Source organism: Rutilus rutilus, assembly GCF_951802725.1.
Source record: "Rutilus rutilus genome assembly, chromosome: 9".
Lineage (NCBI taxonomy): Eukaryota > Metazoa > Chordata > Actinopteri > Cypriniformes > Leuciscidae > Rutilus > Rutilus rutilus.
The window spans coordinates 14,214,613-14,227,700 of NC_140223.1; the positions used below are offsets into that span (position 1 = coordinate 14,214,613).

General features: G+C 37.1%; 2 long non-coding RNA genes across 2 annotated transcripts; both read left to right on the plus strand.

Annotated features, from left to right (window-relative positions):
• Positions 1-11,119: 11,119 nt before the first annotated feature.
• Positions 11,120-12,584, plus strand: LOC311297575. The gene is made up of 3 exons (XR_014628833.1): positions 11,120-11,229; positions 12,379-12,455; positions 12,540-12,584. It is a non-coding gene; the product is annotated as an uncharacterized lncRNA (long non-coding RNA).
• A 99-nt stretch (positions 12,585-12,683) lies between these two features.
• LOC311297576 lies at positions 12,684-13,088 on the plus strand. Its single transcript, XR_014628834.1, has 3 exons — positions 12,684-12,735; positions 12,908-12,966; positions 13,054-13,088. It is a non-coding gene; the product is annotated as an uncharacterized lncRNA (long non-coding RNA).

Here is a 13,088-nt window from a genome sequence, read left to right on the forward strand (position 1 = left end):
ACTAGACTAGGTTGTCATGCTTGAACGCTCAAAGAACACTTTATTTTTCCACATTATTTGACATTTTTGCAGCACCTCTCTTCCCAGACTGTCAGTAAGACTCAGTTTAGTTCCTGTCTATATGAAGCCCCTCCTTTTGAAAACAGACCCTGTGTGTGTGATCCAATATGGTGGCTCCCGGCTGCTAGACTGCAACACTGTAAACAGCTCCAAGATCAAGGTTTCAGATATGATTTTCTCTCTCTTTTCGCTCACTTTTTTCCCCATTTCACATTTTCTCCCGTTACAAAACTGGACTATAACATTATACAACCTGGATTATTCATTGAAGGTATATCATCCACCAACACACGCAGACTTTTCAACTTAATGTATTAATCTTCGATTCAAACAAACTTCATTGGTTCCTGTGGAAGTTCAAATGTGCTGGATAACTGTCACGGTTTCCCTGGTTTTCCCTGGCCCTGTCACGTACTACATTTCCCAGCATCCCCCTGGATCCACACCTGCACTCACTTCCCTCATCACCGCAGCTGAACCCCATCTCCTCATCATTACCTCATCACCAGCCTTTATATTCAGCTCCCTCTCATGCACTCACTGCTGGGTATGTTGAATGTATCTTGATGTTATGGTTTGGGTCTAGATTGGTTATCTGTTACTGGTTCCAAAGATCATCGGTGAGTGTTTCCTCACTCGGGGTGATTCCAGTGTCGTTGAGAGTTTACCGTCAGCACAAACAGGGTGGATCCCCGTATCGACGGAGTATCAAGAGTTTGTGTGGTTAAACACTGGTTCCAAAGGTCATCGGCGAGAGATTCCATGTTTCCTCTCTTGAGATGATTCCAGTGTCTACGGTGATCTAGTGTTTACCGAGTCTGAATCTATGTTCCATGCATCTGTGAGTCTTCATTCAAGTTCAGTGTATCTATGAGTCTGTGTCTGAGTTCTGTGTATCTACAAGTCTACGTCTATGTTCCATGCATCTGGGTCTGCATTCAAGTTCAGTGTATCTAAGAGTCTACATCTAAGTCTCCAGGTTCTATGGAGACTGAGACTATCATCTACAAAGACATTTCCTGAGTTTGAGCATTCAAAGACATTTCCTGAGTTTGAGCATTCAAAGGCATTTCCTGAGTTCGTGCATTCAAAGACCCTATCTGAGTTCCAGTATTCAAAGATGCTTCCTGAGTTAAAGTATTCCAAGAGACTCTGTTCATTGCCTTTTGAGTTTGACCTTCAGTTGCCTCCAGGGATTCTTGGGGTTGCACACGTGTATAAATGAGTTTAAATTGTGTTCTGGTCTCCTGTCCTATTATAGCGTGACAATAACACATAAGAATGAACCTCACTGGTTCTTGCATGTCAAGCAAACATGCTTGAGCTTCTGTTTACCACAACTGATGTCTGCGTGGATTAATGTTTATGTGAATTAAAGCCTATATGACATCTCAGACTGTCTGATGGCAGATATGTAAAGATAAGGGTTTTTCCTACTTTTGAGTGATATGTTGTTGACTGGTTTTGTTTTGTGCATGTCATATTAATTATAAGTCAAATGTTTTTTTTTTTTTATTTACCACAATATTATTGTTGATGGGCATTTTTTTATATATATAATTTTGAACTAGGGTACGGGCTTGAAGTTTATCTATGACGAAAATGTGAAAAGAGTCCATTCAAAATCGAGACCATTTTTGGAGGATTGGTGCAATGTTTTAAGTTATGACTGAAAGAAAAGAAAAAAAAAGATACAATATTGTATTGTGTCCCTTGTAACATGTCACAATGAAGCAGTATCTATTGAGATTATTGGAAAGAGCTTTATTGCCACATGTTTGCACACACAAAGAATTTTTTTCTTTTTTTGGTGACAGAGGAAGATTCCCGTACACAGAGACAACAGTACAGTAAATCAAAAAATGCAGATGTATGTGAATAAGGTACACACACACACATACATATATAATGTTATGGAATATGCAATTTTTTTTCATTATAAATGTCTTTTTGTGTATGAAGCACTTACGTATTGGAGTCAACCATAATGGTAACCTTATATAATGAAAGTATTATAAAGAAAAACACTGCAATAGTTTTCATAAAATCAGTTATTGAGAAAATGGTTTATAAAGAAAAAAGGGAGTTTCCAGGAGCACAGGCCTTAAAAGAGATATGAAATGAAAAAGGGAGATTAAGAGTGTAATTTCCGGGGTCAGTTCTGGTGCACTCCACTGGAATTTTGTAGCATAAGATGTGATGGCAGATTGTAGAACAGTCAAAAGCTGAAATAATAATGTCGTCCTTAATTAGGGCCAAAGCCCTGAAAAGTTGAAGGCCCTATTGTTATCCTTAGGATTATTTATTATTATTACATGGCTTGGTTGAATTCCAAAGTAGAATGCGGTCTGTTTTCTTGATAACAGACCGCTGCCAAGTATAACACACCATTGCCATGAAAAACAGAGCGTTGCCATGGACACAGTTCTGTTCACTCTGATTGACAGCTATCAATCCGCTGAAAGAAGTGCGGATCAGCTGTGGCAAAAAAGCCAGAACATGGAAGATTTGAATATTAATTTCAATATTTATGGAGAGAATGAAACTTTTGAATCGTGGTTAATGGCTGTTTTGTCCCCGGTAAAGAAACGGAAAAGAGAACCAAAAGACAACGCAAAAGATGCAAGAGAGGGTAAAAGACACAAAGAGCTGGATGACAGAGAAATCGACAAAATTGAAGAAGACAGGCACAAAGTAAACACTAAACGGAGTACGGCATGGCATGGGCTCTGGCAGTGTTTAAAGACTGGTTAGTCCAAAAGAATATGTCAGCAGACTTTGATAGTTACGGGGAAGAAAACCTGAATCAGATGCTGCGATCCTTTTATGCATCAGTTAGGAACGCTAACGGAAAACCGTAGGCCCTACTCAATTTCAAGTTACATTGCGATTAGGTCTGGGATATGTCGCCACTACACGACAAGGTTTGATATAATGAATAGCGCCACATTTAAATCCAGTAACAGGGTATTTAAGTCGGTCATCAAAAACCTCAGCAAAAATGGGAAAGACAAGTTGCTGTCTCCCAACACAGCGAGCAGACTGGTCCGAAAAGTGTGGTTCGACGTCCAGCTGTATCTGGCAAGACGAGGCAGAGAGGGCAATCGAGACTTGAAAAGTGACTCTTTTAATTTAAAACGTGATGAGAATGGCATAGATTTCTCTTGCTCACAACGCTGAGACCAAGAACCACGATGCCAAAGATTCATGTAAAGAAAATTACAGGGGGTGCATCTTCGCTGAGCCTGGCAATCCCAACTGCCCCGTAGCTTTTTTTAAAAAGTATGTATCCCTTTGCCCTCCTGACGCGAGTTAAAAAAAAAAAAAAAAAAAATTATTAAGGACCATGTACAATTTCCAACATAAATGTTACCATTTGATGCATTGTACCAGAGTTAGCCATAGGCTAATTTACATCTGCAGTCCATTAAAAAACAAAAAAACATACAAATTACACTCAACCCACCCCCTAACCACACATACACAAAACACATTTTGTCAGCACCACATCAATGTCAGGGGGTACATATTTGAGTGGTCTTCAGAAAAGGTTTCAGTTTTGATTTAAAATATATATTAAATAGATATTGCAGCTCTTTATGTCATCAGTTATTGCATTCCACTGTGTAGTGGCTTTCAAAGAAAAGGCAGATTGTTTAAAAGTTGAAAAAGATATGTTACAGTCAAAAATAGACGCTATTCTGGTAGATTTTACAGAAATTGCTGGGCGATTACAAACAAAAACCAATAAACATGCAGGGGCCAGGCCATGTAGAATCTTATACACTAGAGTCAAGTTTGAAAAGAGTCTAACATTTTCAAAACTCAATAAATTGTGTTTCTCTAGGATCTTGCAATGGTGATACCGAAATGGCCTTTTATCAAGGATTTTTATAGCTTGCTTATATAATGATTCTATAGGTCTAATGGCAGATTCACTGGCCTGTCCCCAACAGGTGATACAGTACGAAATATGTGAAGAAATTAAAGCATGCATAAATATTTTGGCTACATCCATAGGGAGGGACGATCTAACTTGTCTGAAGTTTGCCAAATTATATTTTATTGTTTTTGTAATTTTCTTGATATGTTTCTTGAAGTTAAGATTCGAATCTAAAATTATACCAAGATATTTAAAATCAGTAACTATATCAATTGATTCATTTTTAATAAAAATGTCTGCAGTTTGAATCTGCCCCTTGGTTTTACAAAAGAACATACCTTTTGTCTTGCTGATATTCAAGGTAAGACAAGATTCTTCAAGCCACTCAACAACACCTTGCATGGCATGAGTTAATTTCTCAGCTGCTAGCTGAGCATTTTTTGCATGGGTGTACAAAACAGTGTCATCGGCATATAATGTATATCAACACCTTGACAGTGCTGTGGAAGATCATTAATATAAAGGCTAAAAAGTAAAGGACCTAATACAGATCCTTGAGGCATGCCCATTGTGTTTTTCATATACAGTAGCTGGAGCGTGCATCTTTGATTCTAACACACTGCATCCTATTTGACAAGTAAGATGAGAGCCATGCTAGTGTTTGTGCAGAAAAATTTTAATTAGAAAGCTTGGAAATAAGGACATCATGATTCACTGTATCAAAGGCTTTACGCAAGTCCAAAAATACAGTGGCAACAACTCCTCCCTTATCAAGTTGTGTTCTTACTTTTTCTGTGAAGTGCAAAACGGCTGTTTCTGTGCAATAGTTCTTCCTAAAGCCAAATTGCATGTGATTTAAAGCAGGGTTACAGTTATTTAGATGCGTTGTCAGCTGCTCTATGATAATTTTCTCCATTACCTTTGACAGTACTGGTAATATACTTATCGGCCTATAATTACTTACTTCATAGCGGTCTCCAGATTTGAAGATGGGTGAGATAACTGCATGCTTCCAGTTATCAGGAAAACAGCTGAGTGTAATTGGTAGGTAGAGTGCTTTCTACCTTCACCCACAAAAAAAAAGACCAACAGCTACTGAACAGTCAAGCAGTGTGGTACTCTCGTGAGCCCATGGGACACAATTTCCTTGTCAAAGTTATAGCGCCACCAACTGGCAGCAGGAAGTGTTTCACTTTCAAAATGCTTTGAAATCACCCTCTTATTTTTACCCGATTTGTTTAAAACTTTATCTGTAGTCAAGTCAAGTCATCTTCATTTATATAGCGCTTTTGACAATGGAGATTGTTTCAAAGCAGCTTTACAGGGATAAACGTATAATTTAAGGTAAGATTGTTTTGGCTTTACAGCGGTTCTTTAATAAAGCCATTTTCCTGCTAAAGTTAGTTTTGATTGATTTGCTTCCGTCGCAACGATCATTTGTTATTAAATTAGGGGCCGCTAAGACGACACCATTCTCTCTACACAAACTTTAAACGCGAACCTGTGAGAAACGCTGATGGCGTTCACATGCGCATTAAGAATTGGTTCTATAGTTATGTGCGTTTGAATATATGTGCGCAGGTTTGTAATTCCCTACAAACCAAGCCTAAACAAAGTACTGTTGTTTCCTTATAATTTTGATACAGAATTTTATTTTATTTTATTTTATCAATTCGGGGTAGATACGCAAATTGAGTTTTCCCGACGACGCTTTATCTGTAGAGTGGGAAAGGGATCCTCCATAGGGAGAGACTAGTTGGCACTTCAGCACTGCATTGACATCGGGTCCAGGCGAAGGTCCTTCGTCAGATCTGGAATACGGCCTGGATCCGGCAGGCTGCGGGAAAACCTCGGGATAAACAAAGACACTAAAATTAGCGTAGATGCCATTCTTCTCATAATGTAATGAGTACATCAGGATTTATGGGAAGTGTTCCTGGTTCCAGCTGACCTAATCTATGCAGCCTAACATTGAATTTTAGAAATCTATAATGTATTATGCGAATGCTAGGTCAAAGAGATGTGTCTTTAATCTAGCTTTGAACTGACAGAGTGTGTCTGCTTCCTGGACAATGGTAGGAAGACTGTTCCAAAGTTTTGGCCCTAAATAGGAAAAGCATCTACCGCCAGCAGTCGATTTTGATATTCTAGGTATTATTAACTGGCCGGAATTTTGAGATCGCAATAGACGTGAAGGACTATAATGCATTAAGAGCTCGCTCAAGTACTGCGGAGCTAAACCATTTAGTGCTTTGTAAGTAATTAGCAATATTTTAAAATTGATGCGTTGTTTAATAGGGAGCCAATGCAGTTTTGACAGAACTGGGCTAATATGGTCATACTTCCTGGTTCTGGTAAGAACTCCAGCTGCTGCGTTTTGAACTAGCTGTAGTTTGTTTATTAAGCGTGCAGGGCAACCACCCAGTAGAGCATTACAATAATCTAGCCTTGAGGTCATGAATGCATGAACTAATTGTTCCGCATTTGTCAATGAGAGCATATGGCGTAATTTAGATATATTTTTAAGATGGAAAAATGCGGTTTTACAGATACTAGACACGTGACTTTCAAATGAAAGATTTGTATCAAAGAGCACACCCAGGTTCCTAACCGACGATGAAGACTTAACAGAGCAGCCATCAAGTGTTAGACAGTATTCTAGATTATTACGTGAAGAAGTTTTTTGTCCAATAATTAGAATCTCTGTTACATCTGTATAATGTAAACACACAGCAAATGTAGACCTGTGAAAAGATTATTGATATCTTAGATACTGTTGCTGTGGCAACGCATCAAAATTTAATATTCTTTTGTGATGCTTTTGAGACTCTTAGCAGACTTGAAATTGCATGAAACTTGACAGACACGTCACATTTATTAGCCAGTAGACGTTCAGAAACGTGCATGGTGAGGGGCTCAGTAGCGCCACATTTTGACAAAAGTGGGGGGTTAGTCTTATCTACAGTCACACAACTCGGTACGTATATTGTTCTTATCAAGCCGGACAACTTTCTAATTTACAGTCTTAGCTCCGACCAACAGGAAGTCAGATATTTTGGTCTGAATGTGGATTTTTTTTTTGCAAAATCAGCCTCTGAATTTTTAGCCACTCCTCTTAAGTGGTTTATTTTATTCCCACCAACCTTTTTCAACATGATAAAAATATATTAATGATGCTAAATTGTGAACGGATATTGAATATCTCAAACGGTTTTGCTGTGGCAAGGGATTAAAATAATGTCAAAAAGGAAGCAGGAAACGTCTCATATCTTCTAAAAATGTAATTATACACCATTAGTTTTTATATAAAATTATACAAATATTAGAACTAAACCCATTTTATTCTGTTTTTGCAACTCAAGAAGTATATAAAAATAAAAAAAGCCAATTTAGTGCTATTTGGTTAAACAAAAAGCATACATAGGGCTATACTGCCCTCTTGTCTCCAAAATGATATCAAAATAGTATATAAAACTTTTTATCAGGTAGGCCTATATTGTATTTAAATATATTTTCCCACCAGTTAATCGACCTGTGACACGAGCGGGTGCTTTTAAATCACTAATATAAAAGTGAAAGTAAAATACAGACGTCCGAACGGACATTGATAATGGTGCACAATCAAATCACACAGACCCATCTCTCTCTTGCCCCTCTCTTGCAGTCCGCAGACAGACCCATCTCCGCACACAGGTAACTCGCGCACGCATCTCTCTCTCTCTCTCTCTCTCTCTCTGTTCCTTCTCTTTCAGTTCACTGTCTCTCTCTTTTAATAATGAATTTAAATAAATGTGATAATTCATTCAGATAAAAGCAATCCGATGGCTCTACTTTATTTAAAGCGGACGGAGTGCTAGAACTAATTAACTTAAGAAAATAACCGTCAATTTTACACGTCTGTTAAAAAATTACACTGTAAACATCAGTTACAGCTTTAACTTGTTTTTAACTTGGCAAATAACCAAGGTATAAGCGGGATAATCCACGGCTAGCCATGCATTAAAGGATTTTCGTAGAGGCATTGCTAATGGATTATCGTGGATTATCCCTTACATATATACTGTATATAGCATAGCATATAGCTATAGCATATATATATATATATATATAGCCTATATATTACGGTGACGCATTGCTGCCACATACATATTATTTTTTCCACTCAATTATGTCATAATAACGAGATCTTATGTCGTTAAAACGACATCTTTTCTCGTAAATCTTTTCTCGTAATAACAAGATCTTGTCGTTTCGTAATAACGAGATCTTATGTCGTTTTAACGACATCTTTTCTCGTAATAACGAGATCTTATGTCCTTAAAACGACATCTTTTTCTCGTAATAACGAGATGTATGTCATTAAAACGACATATTTTCTTGGCCTTATAGACATGTGTAGTCATGTACAAAATATGCCTTTATCCACATAAAATTGATAGCCAATCATGTCTTTATCATACATCTACATTCAAAAAGCTGAAGAAATAGCAGCCCCCAATGGACATTCATGTTAAAAGATCAAATTCAGTACACACCTTATTAATAAAGCATTTAAAATAAAATAAGACACATTTGTGTGGGAAGCCAGATAATTACAGCATTTCACTCGATTTGTAATATAAAAGCGTTTTTAATGTTATAGAAACGTAAAGGTCTCGTCACAGTTTTCCGCCAAAATAAAAGCTCAAGTGTTTAATCCTTTCAAGTGGAGAAATTAAGACAAGTGTTATCATTTAGCTACCTTAGTGTAAAATGAAAATTAATATAAAAAGGAAACATTCCTTTATGTTGTTGCGCAGTTGTATTATTAGTAGGCTTATATATTTCTGTCTTGCATAATAATTAGCATAAACATTCCTCAGACACTTATTCAGTTATTTATAATATATGTTGTTCAAAAAAATCAAAAGTAGTTTCAATGTAGCTAGCTACTTTTTGATAGTAACTTGTAGTGTAGCTAACTACTTTTCCAAAAGGGTAGCTCGACTGTAGTTTAACTACTTTAACTTACGAGTAGCTTGTAGCTTGTCAAACTACAGTTTCAGAGTAGCTTCCCCAACACTGATAGGTTGTTTTGAGGTTTGTGATATCTATGGTTTTCAATGAGAACCAGAGATGACCCAACAGTAGAGCTAGATTATTTACGGAGGAATTATTACTGCTCGATTATCTTAAAAAACCTTGTCTGCTTTACTTTCCTGGATTATAGACTTAGTTATAATATATATTGATTATAGACTGGATTATAGACTACCTGACATGCAGACCTCAGTTTGTGCGACTAAGGGGTGGTGTGTCTGAACGAGTGGTCAGCAGTACAGGAACACCACAGGGGACTGTTCTTTCGCCATTTCTATTCACGTTGTACACGTCAGATTTCCAACACAACTCAGAGTCCTGTCATCTTCAAAAATACTCAGATGACTCTGCAGTTGTTGGGTATATTAACGGTGGAGATGAGACTGGGTACAGAGATTTGGTTGATCGCTTTGTGTCGTGGTGTGGGATAAACCACCTTCTCTTAAACGTGACTAAGACAAAAGAGATGGTGGTGGACTTTAGAAGGACCAGGAAAACAACATTAAAACCCATTTACCTGCATGGAGAGGAGGTGGAGGTGGTTGATCATTTTAAATATTTGGGTGTGTACCTAGATAACAGACTGGATTGGAAACGCAACTCTGAGGCCATCTTCAAGAAGGGCCAGAGCAGACTCTATTTCTTGAGGAAGCTCAAGTCTTTTAATGTATGCAACAAGATGTTGTATATGTTTTATCAGTCTGTCGTCGAAAGTGCAATATTCTTTGCAGTCATCTGCTGGGGCAGCTGCATCAGAGGCAGTGACAGTAAGAGACTAAATAAACTAATAAAGAAGGCTGGCTCTGTGCTGGGGTTTGCTCTGGAACCTATGGAGTTGGTTGTGGAGGAAAAGATGTTGAAGAAACTATTTAACATCATGGACAACACATCACATCCGCTGCACAACTTGGTGGTTGGGCAGAAGAGTGTTTTTAGCTGGAGACTACGGCAACTCTGCTGTATCAAGGACCGGTACAGAAAGTCATTCCTACCCACTGCAATAACAATATATAACAGATCTTCTCTGGGTAGATAAGAGATTATGGACATTAATGACAGAATAGAGAATAACACATGAATATATGGTATATGATATTTAAACTGCACATCTTGTGTAACTATTTTATTTATTTATTATTATTCTTAAGGATTTTTATACAGTATAGGTCAATGTATGTTATATGTAATATGTCTGGTATGTATTGTAAATTGCTGCTGTGACATCACAATTTCCCCTTGGGGATTATTAAAGTCTTTCTATTCTATTCTATTCTATTCTATTTACACAATTTAGATACCTTGGAGTTAATCCTAGTCCATAGTTATGCAGCTAGCTCGCTAACAGACTTGATAGCTACTAGAAAGACCTGGAACTACAGGTATACTATATATATAACTACAGGACTCTGTAGGTATTTTGAAAATACCTGTTTGTTGCCCGCCAGGTATCCATGGTAGTCACGTGACTGCAAAGTATGAATAGGCTAAGTGTTTCAGACGCCCTTTTCAAACTGATGCAAGAAAATGCAACCGAATTTGAATTGTTAAACATGGAGGATTATCCGTCTGGAATGGCCGCTCGCTCTAACGTTAACCTAGCTATATAAATGTTCGCTATTATTAAGCGCATATCCAAGTGTTTGTGCGGAGTGTGGAGCGTGCTGCATGACATGGAGGCGCCGGTGCCATCACTCGCATTTTCCTATCAACAGTGGAAACAACTTAAAATAATCCATCCTTTCTGGTCATACAGAAAAGAATAATATATCAGTAGCAACTACTTTTATTTGTGTAAACTCACAACAACAAGAAAACGTTGTGCTTTTGTAAAATAAAATAAAACGAATTGGAGCGCGTCTCAAAAATGAACTGAAAAACAGTGTATCTAGACAAGCCTCACAGACATGAGAAATATAGCTATCTAGCCTATATAAAGCTTATAAAAAAAAAATTTCACCAACGAAAAAAATCCAATCGAAAGCAAATACGTACGGTAGCCTAGAGAATGAGGTCTCTGCAGAGCAACAAAGGGCGTTCCTGAATTTTGGGGCGTTTTCCAACTGGGTAGGTGTTTTACAACCTCTGTGCCTGGTTTGCTAAAACTTGAGTGGGCGATTCTACTTGAATATGCTTTTCCCATCAGATATGAGTGATAAAGCGAGAAAGCGGTGAAATGAGGAGAGAGATCACCTGTCCTGTATATGGATGTAAGTGGATTTTTATAAATTCTCATTTTGTCTAAGTTAACGTTTTAATTAGTTTGTGTAAATTTGCTTGCAACATGATTAGACAGAAAAAGCTCCAAGAGGTCTGCCACTTACAATCTATCGCTAACCTTTAGCAAACATTCGCTAACTTTTTGGTGCATAAGTTTGTTACTTTAGTGTTGATAGTGGTAGTTTGCTTAATTTTTTTTCCTGTCGGCGTATTCTAATATAAAAAAAAAAATAGTTAGCTTGTCAGACTAGAAAACAATAGTTGTAAACAAATGTTAATGGGCTATTCCACCGAATAGGTGCCATTTATGTCCCCAGGACATTATGGCCCGGTTTCACAGACAGGGTTTAGCCTAAACCAGGATTAGTCCATAGTTCAATTAGGACATTTAAATAATTTTCATAAACATGCTTAGAAAAAAAAGAGACAAAACAAAGGCACTGATATATTTTAAGATCAGTCAGTGCAAGTTTATTTCAGTTGGAACAGCTCAGACTTACATTTTAGTCTAGGACTAGGCTTTAAAATTGTTTGTGAAACCGGGGGGTATAGGTACTAATATGTACAAAAAAATAACTATAAATACATTTTAAGGAAAGTGTTGTGCACATTAATCTAACTGCAAATTTGATCTAATTAAAAAAATATTAAAAACTATAATAATTTTGGATAAATTACGTTTTCATTCAGTCCAGAACACACTCCCTTCATATATGAAATGGTGTTTGAGTGTGAGGTGCACTGTAAGAAAACAAGAAAAGCTCCACAGAAAAGCTGAAAAAGCATGGCTTGTTAAGTTTATTATTTTTAATATCAATTTTAATGTAATATTTATAATTTTTCTGTTATTTATATTATATCTCATAACCCATTATGTACACCTAAACATAACCCTAACAAAAACCTCTGCAGACCACTAGATTTAAATAGAAACATGATTTGACCTTTTTTAGCAGTGAGATGCAGCTCACTAGTCAATGTTCAACACTCTTCATTATATCAGTGCAGGCATTAATACCTCACATGTGTAGTCAAACCTATAGACTAACATAATGGATGAATGTTAAAATGTAAAATGATTATGTACAGAGAAGGAAACTTTTTTTAAATTCAAATGGATGAATTTGTTGTCTATTCAGCACATCACAATTCAGCGGAGAGGACAAGAGCCTCAACCACAGCACTGTCTTGCAGCGGTGGAGTCTTCATTCTAATGGTAGGATCAATGGCTATTGGTTCTGCAGGTGCCATGTCAGAATTAAACCCATGTGCAGTTATTAATACATAATTCATGTTGCAGTATGCTCTCTATGTCATCTTGGGGGGAACATTTGACTTTTCACAGGTGGGTTTTCCAAGCTCATTAAAAAACATTCTGTAAGTTTAAGAATTGTTTTGATAAACTTGTGCTTTTTCCAACTATAGTCAGACATACCAAGCATACCAAGCATAAGAAGATGGTGGTCTGTCCTTTTGCTGGAGAAATTCCCACCAAGGTGTTTGACTCTTTCTTTCTTTCATTTTTATTGTTATTAGTCCTTTTCTAACAAATAATGACAAGGATTGCAAAATGCCTTTACAGTTAGTGTGACTTTTAGTTGTCATATCTTCATGCAATGAAACTTGATATACTGTATTAATGTGTTTTTATGTCATAAATTTATCAAGATCGGTCATGGAAATCCAGCAAAGAAAGAGAAGGCGGATTGACAAGCCACACAAAACTGGTATGATTTATTTTGTTTGAGGTGCTCTATTATTTATAGTAAATGTTGACTGTCATTTACTGATGTTCTTCATTTGTCCCTTCATAGTGGCAACCGTTGACCAACCCCTGAACATACAGGAG